This window comes from Mesocricetus auratus, unplaced genomic scaffold (genome assembly GCF_017639785.1).
Source record: "Mesocricetus auratus isolate SY011 unplaced genomic scaffold, BCM_Maur_2.0 Super-Scaffold_100021, whole genome shotgun sequence".
NCBI classification, from domain to species: domain Eukaryota; kingdom Metazoa; phylum Chordata; class Mammalia; order Rodentia; family Cricetidae; genus Mesocricetus; species Mesocricetus auratus.
This window is the reverse complement of record NW_024429202.1, coordinates 10,893,445-10,906,741: the sequence shown is the minus strand read 5'-3', so window position 1 is coordinate 10,906,741 and position 13,297 is coordinate 10,893,445. Positions and strand designations below refer to the sequence as shown.

The following is a 13,297-nucleotide window of genomic DNA, read 5'->3' as shown; positions in this document are numbered from 1 at the left end:
GAAATTCCAAGGGTATATGTTATTGGTGTCAGTGAACATTAGTTTTGGAGCCAAACACTGAATCCAAATCCTGGCTCTGACACTTGTTAGATGACTAATCAAAGGTAAGTTCCATTCAGTTTTTTCTGACACTGGTCATATTTGCGAGCCTTCTTTATGGGCATTAATAATAACCTTATAAATATGGAGTAAAGATGCCTGAGTTATTGATGTTATTCGAGTATGGTAATCACTATCATCATGTAACTCATTACACTTCATTTAATAGTTCCCTGAAAAGCATGAATTAAGTAGACAATTTGGTATTGGATCATATTTCAAGTAGATTTTGATTAAAATTTGGGGATGTATTCTGCCATTAGACTTGATAAAACCCACTTGAAGTTAAAGGTCATCCTGCATGTGTAATGCTTTCTGAGATTCAACCTCATTAATTATAAGAGCCGAGTAGAGATTAATTCACCACTTCAACTCAATTCATGACCATTCTGCACCAAATGTTAAACAACAAAGGACTTGGGGTTATATGTCTTATATATATCTTTGTACATCAACAGAGCAATATGTCTTCATTAGTAATATAAACATTAATCCCATGAGTTTTATTTTTAATAGTGATATTAGGATACAAATGTGTAGGTGTTGGCTGACTTTGAAGGTGGCTTTTGATGTTCTTAGTATATTTTTAACCTCTTTGAAATTTGGAATTTCAGAGAAAAAAAAGTTTACTAATAAGCCAGTCACAAACATTAAAAGGCACACACCAATGTGTTGCAAGAGTGTTTTAACGTGTATGTGTGTTTTACCTGCATGTGCATGTGTGCGCCTTGTGCATTGCCCTCAGGGGCCAGAAGACAGTGTAGGATCCCCAGGAACTGGAGTCAAAGGTGATTGTGAGCTTCCATGTGGTTGCTGGGAGTCAAACTCAGGTCCTCTGCAAGAGCACTCAGTGTTCTTAACCACTGAGACACTTTTGAGAAGCATCACACACAGCCACAGCTAGGCTTTTAAATAGTTGGACTTGGAAAGGCAAGGAGAGTGTTTATCCTCCATTTAGATAAGATACTTGCAGTTGAAACAGGGAATTCAGAGCCAGTATACATGTTTTCATGAGTATTGGCTTTAAGGGAAAGAACTGGCCAGATAATAGCAGACTGAAGGTGGGTTCAGATACCTGGGGCTAAACTGCCAGATCTCCTTGACCACACCTGGGAGAAGGATAAAGTAAGTTAAGCTTTCCCAAATCTGCAATGATCCTAGAAGATAAGAGGTAACTGTGGCCAGGTGGGTGGTTGCTCAGGCCTTTAGTCCATCCCAGCACTGGGGAGGCAGAGGCAGGCAGATCTCAAGACCAGTCTGATCTACATAGAGAGTTACAGAGCCACCAGGGCTATGTAGTAAGACTGTCTCAAAAAACAGAAACAAAAAACCCAAATTAAACAAATAAAAGAAAAGAGGTGACTGGGTTGCCAGTGGAGTGTTTGATAACCTAAAGGGCATGAGAAATTTATAAGAATGAGTTAAAACACAAAGTGTATCTCCATGCACGTCCATGCATGCTAACCTTGTGTACACTTTTTTCCCATCTCTCATCTCCTCTGCACTAAAAAAATTCTAACCACACCTATTTTTTTCTTTTAATTTGTATTTTAAAGGGCCTTGGTGTGCAAGCATTCTATAGCTCCCAGCTTGATTTTTTTTTTTTTTTTTTGTAGCCTGGGTATTATCGGACATGCTGAGAGGACAATGCTAAGCTTCTTATTGCATGTTTTAATAATGTGCATCATTGTACTGCAACACTCCGGGTCCAGTTCTTAACTAATTTTAGTAGCTAACAAGCCTTATTCTTGGCTGCCAGTTCTTAACAACTGCACAGTATGGAACAGTCCACCATCCACAGCTTCCCTCTGAGATTTGTCGGGTCAAGCAAAAGACCTGGGAAGCCGGGGGCATAATTAAGACTCAGTCTTCACATTTTCGGGGGGAATTGCCTTCCCTGTGTATTGTGGTACTACTGGGGATTCGGGACTTTGCCCCAGGAGGTAATGGACCCTTAATGTGTAAAAATGACTCATTTTAAATGGCTAATGTTTCTTCCTGTTCGTGAGGCTGAGAACACCTACATTACACTGCTTTTCAAAGGCTGGCATTCGTGTGGCCTTTAGTTAGTTACCTCTGTCCAGAACAGCTGGTCCGATATTAACCATGGTCGCCATTATTAAGTCCATCCAGAGGCTGGCTCTTTCATCTGATATGTGAAGTGCATTTGCAGACAGTGTCTTCTTTTTTTTTTTTTTTTTTTTTTTTTTGGTTTTTCGAGACAGGGTTTCTCTGTATTGTTTTTTGGACCATGTCCTGGAACTCGCTTGGTAGACCAGGCTGGTCTCGAACTCACAGAGATCCGCCTGCCTCTGCCTCCCGAGTGCTGGGATTAAAGGCATGCGCTACTATGGCCTGGCTTGCAGACAGTATCTTCTAAGCTTAATGTCTAAACTGAATCTAGATCCTCCAGAATTGCATCTTTTCTTCAGGCATCTGAGAGAAGTAGCTAAGCGGTGGGATGACAGCTAGAAATGAATGGGGCTTTTACACATCTATTTAAATTCTTTTAAAAAGGTGTGTGTAGGAAGTCACAGGCTGCCCAGTGCAGTACTGGGAACTGAACTCCAGTCCTTGAAAGGGCAGCGAGTGCTTTAGTGTACTCAGCCATCCTTCCAGCACCTCCCCCACAAACAAGCTGTTTAAAAAACAAACAGAAAACGTAACACTCTGGCATTTAAAATCCTGTTAGTTCTCAATTGTTGCCTTTTACTTCAATTGAAACTTGTCTTTGATGTAAGGCCAGATGGCTCAGTAAGTAAAGTGCCTGCCACACAAGCCTGGGGTCCCGAGTTTAGAGCCCCTGAACACACTTAATAAAAAGTCAGACTTGATCTGGTCATGGCGGTGCGCACGCTTTTAAACCTAGCACTTGGGAGGCACAGGCAGAGGAATCTCTATAAGTTGCAACCAGCCTGGTCTACGGAGCGAGTTTCAGGACAGGTTCCAAAGCTACACAGAGAAACTCTGTCTGGAAAAACCAACCAAACAAACAAATGAATAAATAAAAAGAATTTTCATGCTATGCACTCACTGGCGTGCAAAGCATGGTGGGTATATCCTTCCACAGTCAGGATTTGCGGTGAGCTCCTCGGCCCCTTACCTTCTCTGGTGTCCTTACTGCAGCCTCCATGTCTACCTGGATTATTCCTCTTTGTCTAAGCAACACTTCTCAGTTTTGGTATCCCATGTAAACTCTTTGTCTGGAATATTCCCCCACCAAATAAAGAAGCAAATAACTGATAAAAGAGGAATATTGATTCACCATAGTTTTGAGGGATAGCCCCGAATTAGAAGCTTGGCTTTCCAGTTACTTTTTTTGGTGTCTTCAATGCCTGGGTTTATGTTTCTCCTCCTGGAGCAGCAAGGAGATGCTGTGGATTTTATCTTCAGATCTCTATTATATAAGAGTTTATGAGAGCAGTTCGATGCCAGGCACTTTGGGCCCCTCAGACGAGTGACACAGTCAAGGGGAACCCACAGTTGACTGAAAGTAACTCACTCACACAGACCTGTGTAATCAAAGAGAGGGAGTCAAGAGGATGGAGGACAAATGTACTTGCTGTTTGTGAAAACAACCATTAAGGTTCCTGTCAGAATAAAGTGTGGAGATGTGTGACAGGCTAAATACCTTGGTATGGTCAGTGTGAGGACCCTGGGTAAACCACTGTGCCTCTCTGCCTCATTTTCTTTGTGATAAACACGATGCTCCTGGGTTGCCCTGGGGACAAATGTGGCATGGCTGCCAGAAAGTAGTCCATGTATGTTTATTTCTTTTTAGAGGTAATGACTTCCCGACTGGTTCCTAGCCAGCGCCAAGTAACACGCATAATGAACCTTTTAAATCCTGAAGCCTGGGGTCACACAGTTTTGGGCAGGGAGGCTCACCAGGTTTTGAGGCTGCTGAAAGTGGATGGTCTGTCAAGGTGGAGTTGCCTGGTTCAGTGGCCAAGAACTAGAAAATCCAGCTGACTGTAAATATTTATTCCTTCCTGCCTGAACGAGTGCTCCTAGCTGGTTGGAATGCTTTCCCTTGCAAGGAAACAAAGGTGCGTGTGGTGATAACGCTTTCCCCCTTGGCTCTCAAGAGAAGAGAAATGACATTTTAGCTGAATTTCTAGGTTTTCTTTTTACCTTGCTTTTTCTTCTTTTCCTCTGCTCTTATATTTGGCCCCTTGTGAATGCAGATAGGCTTAGTGAGTGCAGCATTTGTTTTCTGGTCTTTTTATTACAATCCCCTTCCCTTCCTTCAGTGGGGCATGGGGTATGCTTTTTTCTCCTTAGGAATCCCTGGGTGAAATCTTTACATTTGCATGGGAATTCAAGGCCACACTCTTCACACCTTGAAAAATGCTTATCAGAATCGACTGAGGTACTTACTGACTTGTCATTTTCTGGGATGTACAAAACAAGGTGTGAGAGCAATGGTTAGTGGCTAAATTCTGGAACAATCTGATAATCTAATTTGTGTGCCAACACCTTTTTATTATTTCATTTTGACTTTTTTCTTTTTATCTGGGTCGGTCTTACCAGGCAACTCTGGGTGTCCTAGAACTCGGGAGGAAGAGGCAGGCAGATCTCTTGAGTTTGAGGCCAGCCTGGTTTACACATTGAATCCCTGGACAGTCAGTGCTATATAGAGAGATCCTATTCTAAAACAACAAACAATAATTTTTGTTTTGTATGCTCTGGTTTTTTTTTCCAATTTAAGTTAGAAACAAGCTTGTTTCACATGTCAATCCCAGCTCCCTCTCCCTCCCCTCCTCCCCCCCCCCACCAGGGCCCGCAGTATCCCACCTAGTCTCCATTCCATTCCAGGGAGGGTGAGGACCTCCATGGTGGATCTCCAGTGACTGTCATTTCATCCAGGGCAGGGCCTAGGCCTTCCTCCAAGAGTCCAGGCTGAGCGAGCATCCCTCATTGTGTGCCAGGGATAAATACAGATCTACTACCCAAGGTCCCATAGATTACCTAGGCCTCCTCACTAACACTCACATTCAGGGGGTCTGGATCAGTCCCATGCTTTCCACATAGCCATCATTCTGGGGTCCAAGAGCTCCGCCTTGTTCAGGTCAACTGTTTCTGTGGGTTAAACCTGCCCAGTCTTAACTCCTTTGACCATCAGTTCTCCCTTTCTGTCACTGGATTCCAGGACTTGAGTTCAGTGTTCGTCTGTGGGTGTCTGCCTCTGCTTCCATCAGTCGCTAGATCAAGGTTCTGTTTCCCAGACTCTCTGACAGTGGGATTGTATGCTATCACTCCCTTGATTCATGTCAAAAATCCATATATGAGTGAATACATACCATGTTTCTCTTTTTGTGACTGGGTTACCTCAGGATGGTTTCTTCTAGTGCCGTCCATTTGCCTGCAAATTTCAAGATTCCATTGTTGTTTTTTCCCCCACTGAATAGTACTCAATTGTGTAAATGTACCACATTTTCTCTATTCACTCTTCAGTTGAGGGGCATCTAGGTTGCTTCCAGGTTCTGGCTATTACAAATAAAGCTGCTATGAACATAGTGGAACAGATGTCCTTGTTGTATGAATGTGCATCTTTTGGGCATATGCCTAAGAGTGGAGTTGCTGGGTCTTGTGGTAGACTTATTCCCATTTTCCTGAAGAATCTCCATTGATTTTCAAAGTGGCTGTTTTAGACGGTTTTTCTGTGTAGCCCTGGCTGTCCTGGAACTCACTCTATTGACCAGACCGTCCTTGAACTCAGAGATCCTTCTGCCTCTGCCTCAAGTGCTGGGATTAAAAGTGGGGGCCTCCACTGCCCAGCATTCAATAAATTTGAAAAATTAAAGGGCTGGAGAGATGTCTCAGCATTTAACAGCCCCTGCTGCTCTTGCAGGGATCCAGCCTCAGTTCCCAGCACCCTCATGGAAGCTCACACTGTCTCTTAACTCCTGTTTTATAGGGTCTGATGTCTCTTGGCTTCGGCGGGCACCAGGCACACATACATACATGAAGGCAAACACTTATACACAAAAATAAAAATAAACAAACAAATACAACAGAAAGTTAAGTGTAGTAGAACATTCTCTGATTTTCAGGTGGCTGATGAGGGAGGGCTGAAATTTGTGGGTAACCTGGGCTAACACAGCATGGTTCTCTTGGAAGAGGCAAGGAGGGGGAGCGGAGGCTAGAGACGAGGGAGAGAGGGAGGAAAGAATGAGCGAGACGCTGCCTTGTTAGCCGATCTGGAGTGTGACTTCAGCTGCTTCTGTGAGTGGCGGGAGTGCGGGGCAGCTGAGCCTGAGTGACTTTCTCTCATCCTCTTTGCCTAGTGATCTCAGGTAGGTGGGACGATGCTGTGATTCAACAACCACTTGTTGAATGATTCCTTGTCCTTAGGGAATTTTTGGCTTCTGTAGAACCACATAGAAGAACTAACCCTCTCGGGATCAGAGTGCTTGGCCATGCTATGTTCCCGTTTTCCCTCCCAAAACTTCCCTCCAGCCCTTCCCTCTGTCTTACATAGTAGCCTTTGTGTTAGGCACAGGGTGTTATTGCTCTAGCAGCTGGGAGAATCCCAAATGCTAGGGATGGACTGGGCTTCCTTGGTGTGGACACTGTTGCTCTGGCTGCTGAGGGGGCCACAGCTCCTGACTCCGGCTGCCAAGCGGCAGGATGCAGCTGTCTTTATCTATGGGACTAGCTATTTTCAGAAATGTGCTGAGCATCACTTGAGGCAAATACCAGCTGTACATTTCAGTTGGCTGTTTAGGGATTCAAATGAACTTGGTTTGTTTGTTTTGTTTTGTTTTTTATGTTATTGTTGTTAATTTTCTAGAAAATAGAACTTACTTTCCTCAGACCTAAGGACCTAAGTAAGACCCAAGTCTTTAGCCAGACTTGCGTGGCTCTAGCCACTGCTCTTTGCTGTGTCACTACAGAATGGAGGGTCATTTAAGGATGCCACTTAATCACAGGGCGTGACTGTGGGCTCTGGGGAACTTCCAGGGCAGAGAGAGGGCAGTGCAGAGGGATTGCTGACATGTGCGGGCTCAGGTGTGTTTCATGTTGCTGTCCATGGCCCACAAAGGAGGAAGCGTGTTGGTGAATAGACTTTAGACTTTTAGTGCATTTCAGGCTGGTTTACTTATTAGCATATCTCCAAGTCTCAGCCGAGCACGGTGGCTCACATCTGTAGTCCCAGCACAAGTGTCTGGAACAGGAGGACCGCTGGGTGTTTGAGACCAGCCTGGGCTCCCCAGTTCTTCTGGGATGCACAGTAACAACCTGTCAAACAAATAAATAAAACAAGAGCCAAAAATGCTCTATGAGGTTTCATTAGTGCTGCGTGTACTCGCTTCTTGCCTGATTCTAGGTGAAGAAGAAAGGTGGCCCCGGCCTCTCAAAGCATTCCCTTTCCAGGATGAAGGCAAATGTGCAAGGATTGGTGATTACAATTCCCCTGCATGGGCAGATGTTACACTGGAAATGTGCGTGTGAGTTTATAGCATCAGGCGGCATTCTCGGTCCAAACGAGGCTAGGAAATTAAAGCTGATGCATGCTTTTGCATCTTAGAGGTCAGGACCCTGGTTTCTCTCAAAACTGTGCTTTGGTCTTCTTCCTTGAGACTGCTCTGGTTGCTAGCAGGCGGTCTCATTTGCCTGTTCGAAGTAGGGACGTCTCAACCCTTCACCATTGCAAACAACATGTGTTCTCTTACATGCCATTTTGCGTGGCTCATAGCAAGCTTTCTAGAAGGTACAAAGGGTAAAGTTCTAGTGTCCCCTCCACATCCAATGCAGGGCTTCAAAGTCTGAATAACGAGTAACGGGGATGGATAAATCCAAGATTTGGGCTTTTTCTTGGTTAGAGGTGAGTTTTGTTTCCCACTCTCCCTTTGTGACCTTGGGAAGCCCAGTTCTCTCCCATGCCTCTTCTGCACAGCTTTGTAAAGCTGGCCTAAAGTGAAGGGGTGTGTGCACCCAGCCGTGTGCCTGACATGGGTCACGGTGGCTCTTCTCTTTTAGAACAGTGAGCTCATAACTGTGAAACGAGGGAGCAGCATTTGCTGAGTGTCCCATCCATCACCCATCAGAACGTTTCACTCTTGTGCCCAGGGAGCAGTATATGTAGCGGTCATAGTTCCTAACCATTACTGTTTCTCATTGGATCCTGGCTTGATTGTAAGATGCACTAGTGTGTGCCCCTGAAAACAAAATAAGAACACCACCAGTTGTAGTTGAAGGATACAGTCCTGCTTCTGGATATTAAAATGTGCGTCATGGAATCAGCAAAATATGAAATTGAATTTGCTGTATGTAAAGATCATGAGGAGGAAAGCCAGAGAAACAGACTCTTTGTTTTTAACCAGCCCCCTCCTCCCCGCTGTGTGTTATATGTGCTTTGTACTTGGAGTGGTGTGCGTAATTACACGTGTATGTATTCACACCTTCCTAGAGAGGCTGGGGAGTGGGGGGATGGGGGGGCATGTCAGTGACTTTCCCTTGTCACTTCCACCTTTATCATGTGCCACAGAGTCTCACTGAGCCTGAAGCTCATTGACTCGGTTAGGCTGACTGGCCAAGGAACCCAGGGTTCGGCTTTTCTTATGTGACTTCTGGGGGTCCAAATGCAAGTCCTCATATTTACATTTTACCGGCCGAGCTTGCTCTCCAGCCCAGAAACAGCCTTAATACACTCTATAACACTTGAGTGTACCCACACACACACCTTTTACTATTATTTTGTTGTTGCCATTGCTTTGGATTTGTAGGATGTTTTTACACAGGTGCTTTATTTAGTAAACATTGACCCAGTGTCCCTTAGGTGCTGAGCATATGCCTGGCACAAAGACATGAGCTGGAGAGTATCGAAGGACAAACCAGGGGGTCATCCCCACTGTGCCGGCATGTCTGTAAGAAAGACAGGCACGTGGCACCGGTTTTTAGACTATATTCTTTGAAACTGCCATGGGAAGATTAAAGTGGACTTTGAAAATCTTTCTTTTTTTTCTCCAGAGAGAGTGACTCAATGTCCCCCAAAGGCTAAGTCTGTTACTGATGACTTTTTCCATCCTTTTAATCCACAGCCTCACTGGCTTTCTCCAAAAGCTCACTGGGAGGAAATTAGAATTGATATTATAGAAAAAAATTTTTTTTAGAAAATAAAAGCTTGTTTTCACCATCAATTCTCAAGACTGGAGAACATGTTTTATTTATTTGTTTGTTTGTTTGTTTTGAAGCCCAAACACATATGGGGATAAGCTTCCAGCTTGGCCAGGCTTCTGCATCCTGCATTTTGAGTCTGTCCCTTGGTCTGTTACAACCCTGTGTCACTAGCTCATGAGGAAATCACATCCTGTCTCAAGTGGGTTTTATTGTATAACCGTGAATTTCAAGGTTTTCCTTGAAGGACAGACAACATTGCTTTGATTTTTTGAGTAAATATTGCCACTGGGGAAACATCCACTTACCTCCAGGAGTGAGTCAGAAAAGGGCATAAATCACCTATCATTAAAATAATTCATTGCCAAAGGGGGTGCTATTTTTGTGTATACATAACCCCATCTGTAGGTGAGGTGCCCCCTGAATATGGCAGAGAACACAGGAGATATACACAAGTTCCAAAGTGGAGCTTGGGTCACTTGGCGTACACTTCAGCGTGGGCTGCCAGACCCCCGTAGAGAGCCTGTAAGCGGTCTTTTGAATGGCGCGCACTGTGTGGTGTTCTCATCTATGATGGTGTGCTCACAGCTAGAGGAGACTGCCTACGGTGCTGGACTAATTTCCTCAAGACATAATTTGCACAGAGTAAGAGAAAAGTCAGCTGGTGTTAGGAAGGAGACTGAGGACTTCAAACGTATGCAGATGTCCAGCCTCAGGCTGGCAGAGAGGAAAGGGCATGGCGTTATGCATGCATTCCTCTGGTTTCTGGAATGTTTCCCCTTCACAGGCTTATACGTTCAGAGATTCAGGTCCTAGAACTGCTGGTGATGTTTGCCGTCGCTAGCATCAAAGCCACATGGATGCCGGAACAGGTAAGGTCAGCTGTGGACATCTCCACACTTATCAAAGGAGTGAGTCAGCTCTGGCTGCGGACCTCGAGAACGCACAGGTTGAGACTGTTTGTTCCTGCTCGCTGGTTCAGTGTACATACAGGCTCAAGGAACAGTGTGCAGGAAATTCTCATACACTGGTTAACCTCTATGGGGGCAGGGTCTGAGCCTCGGGAACCTTGAAGTCTCAGAGGGGCACTGTTAGGGTGGAAATAACAGTGCAAACTCAATTTATTAAGCAATTCAGGCTCAACCTAATGGGGGGGGGGGCGGCGTAAAGTGTCTCAGTGGGTAAAGGTACCTGCTGCCAAACCTGGCTGCTGAAGTTCCATCTGTACATGGTGGAAGGAGAGAACCAACTAACCGTAACTGTCCTCTGACCCCCACATGATTGCTGTTGGACGTGTGTGTGGTGTATACACATGTGTGCACACGCATACCCCACACAATTTTTTAAAGGAGAAATCTAAAAACAAACAAACAAACTCAAAATCTTACTTAGACTAGTCGTGGTGGTGCACACCTTTAATCCCAGCACTCAGGAGGCAGAGGCAGGTAGACCTCTGTGAGTTCAAGGCCAGCTTTATCTACAGAGTGAGTTCTATGACAGCCAGGGCTGTGTAGAGAGACCCTGTCTCAAAAAAAAAAAAAAAAAAAAAAGAAAAGAAAAGAAAAGAAATAAGTTGCCAACAAAGACACACTTGAGTCTTTTTACTTCAGGGCATTATTTCCTGCGTCGTTACTTTCTATTCTCCAGACCGTCAGGCAAGCTTTTGGAAAGTTTGTGCTGTGCAGTGTGTTTTCATGGTGAGAACCGTCTAGACTGCACTGAGGGGAACCCCTGATTTCCAGCAACATGACCTCCCAGTGTACTGATGGTGCTGAACTTGGCAATAGTTTTTGAAGGTGTGAGTGGGTTCCCGCTCGCTGAGAACCAAGGAAGCCTGCTTCCTCTCATCTTCACTTCCTTTATTCTTGAGGGAGCCAGTCAGTGAGTCAGCTCAGGGCTGCCACAGCGGTACCCTGGCTGTCAGCAGTCAGGACGACTTGCAGACACCCGCCCCTGCAGCTGGGCGGTGGGTGGGGCCCTCCCTCCTTCCCTCGTTCTGGAGCCAGCTGGTTCCTACCAGCTTTGGCAGCTTTTGAAGCACATCTTGTGGCTTCCCGCAGCGCAGCGTTGCCTCTGTGCACCCAGGAAAGGAAGAGTTCTTTTGCTTAGGGCAAAGACTGACCGTCCACACTTCTAGTTAACTGTGATCTTTGGGATCCCTTTTTAAAACTAACTCTTAGGAATGATCAGAATTCATGAATGCAATACTGGTGCAACATTACAATAACTACCTGGTTTTAAGATGCGATCTACCGTGACCAATTAACCCTGGCTGCCTTGTGTGCCGTCTTTCGTAAGACTTCAGTTGTAACAAAATCTTGACTGATTGTCCTGGACCTCAACTAATCAGGGTGGGTGGGATTGCCTCTTCAAATAATTTCCCAGTGGCTTCAGGCATTGGCTAGCCAGGTTAACATTGAGTTTCTCTCCATGGTGGGTGAATTGATGCTATATAGGCTTGCATTGGCTCCCAGATTCCCTGGGTAGAAATCTATGCTTCATCTGTGGCTTTGCCTGGGAGTTCTCTGGGAGGCCCACCCTGGCTTGCGGTCCTGTTCCTACTCCATCCCATGACCTTCCGTGACCCCAGGGAGAGTTAGACAGTAGAGGGCCTGTGCTGTCCGTCTGCTAATTGGTGGTAGTGACTGGATGTGTCAGCATGGTTCCTTCCTTATGCAATAAATATACCTCCTCACATGTCTCCCGAGGTCTGGGCTGAGCTGGAGAGGAAGAAAGAAGGAAAGATAAGAGACTTGTCAACAATTCTTTTTATTTCAACGTACTTGCTTTGTCTCTGAATATGTGGCTATTTCCAATCCATGTTCCCATTCCTGTGACTCCAAATATCAAATAACTGACCAACTTTCCCTGAAAGGCTTGGGAATCAACATCATGCCAGTAGTATTTATGTACTTTTTGTGTGGAAAAAAAATTGTTCAGTAAATTTGGTTTATTTCTGAGTTGGGTCCAACGAGAATTCATAATTCAAAAGTGTGGATTTAAAAGTCATTGTCAGGGTTAGAGAGAGAGTTCAGTGGTTCACAGAGCTTATTGTTTCTGAAGTGTCCTGAGTTTGAGTCCCAGGACCAACATCAGGCAGCTCATAACTGGCTGTAACTCTAGCTCCAAGAGATCACGAAGCTGGGTGTTGGTGGCGCACGCCTTTAATCCCAGCACTTGGGAGGCAGAGGCAGGCGGATCTCTGTGAGTTCGAGGCCAGCCTGGTCTACAGAGCGGAGTTCCAGGACAGCCTCCAAAGCCATAGAGAAACCCTGTCTCGAAAAACCAAAAAATAAATAAATAAATAAATAAATAAATAAATAAATAGAGATCATGCTCCTACACACACACACACTCGCACGCATGCATAATAGTATTTTTTAATTATTGTCTCCTCATTTAAGATTTAAAGGAAACCTACCCCTCTTTGAAAGAATGTGGTTTTTTGTTATTTTGCTTTTTGAGATTTTAATATAATTGCGTCATTTCCCCCCTTCCCTTTCCTCCATGGAAACCTTCCATATACCCTTCCTTGCTGTCTTTCAATGCGGGACCTTTTTTTCTCAAATGATCATTAAGAAGTCATTATAGCGGGCATTCTTCATTCTGTGAAGTTGGGAATGAAATAGATTCAGATACAATTTTTTTTATGATCTGGCTACTAACTCTCCCCTTCCCCCTATCTGAAATCCTAGGAGCACATAGATTTAAATTCCTTTTTAATTTTTATTTTATTTAGTGTGGAGACATATTTTGCCTGCATATGAGTATGTGCACTGTACATGCCTGGTGCCTGTGAGGGCCAGAAGAAAGCCCTTGGATCATCTGCAACTAGAGTTAAAGAAGGTTGTGAGCTACCACGCGGGTGCTGAGAATCGAACTCCTCCGGTCCTCTGCAAGAGCAACAAGTGCTCATAACCACTGAGCCATCTCTCCAGCCCTGCCTGGATATAGCTTCTTGATGGCTTTGTTGTCTGAGTTCTTGTTCTCGCACGTAAGAACCAGTGGGCTAGACAGAGTCAGATGTTACAAAACACTGACCTGGTCAGGAAGATAGGGCTGGAGCCGGGATTCC

General features: G+C 44.9%; 1 protein-coding gene across 1 annotated transcript in view; it reads left to right on the top strand.

The window, feature by feature from the left end:
- Positions 1-13,297, top strand: part of Tnfrsf21 (TNF receptor superfamily member 21) — a 65,019-nt gene that overhangs the window by 41,940 nt on the left and 9,782 nt on the right. The window lies entirely within an intron of this gene.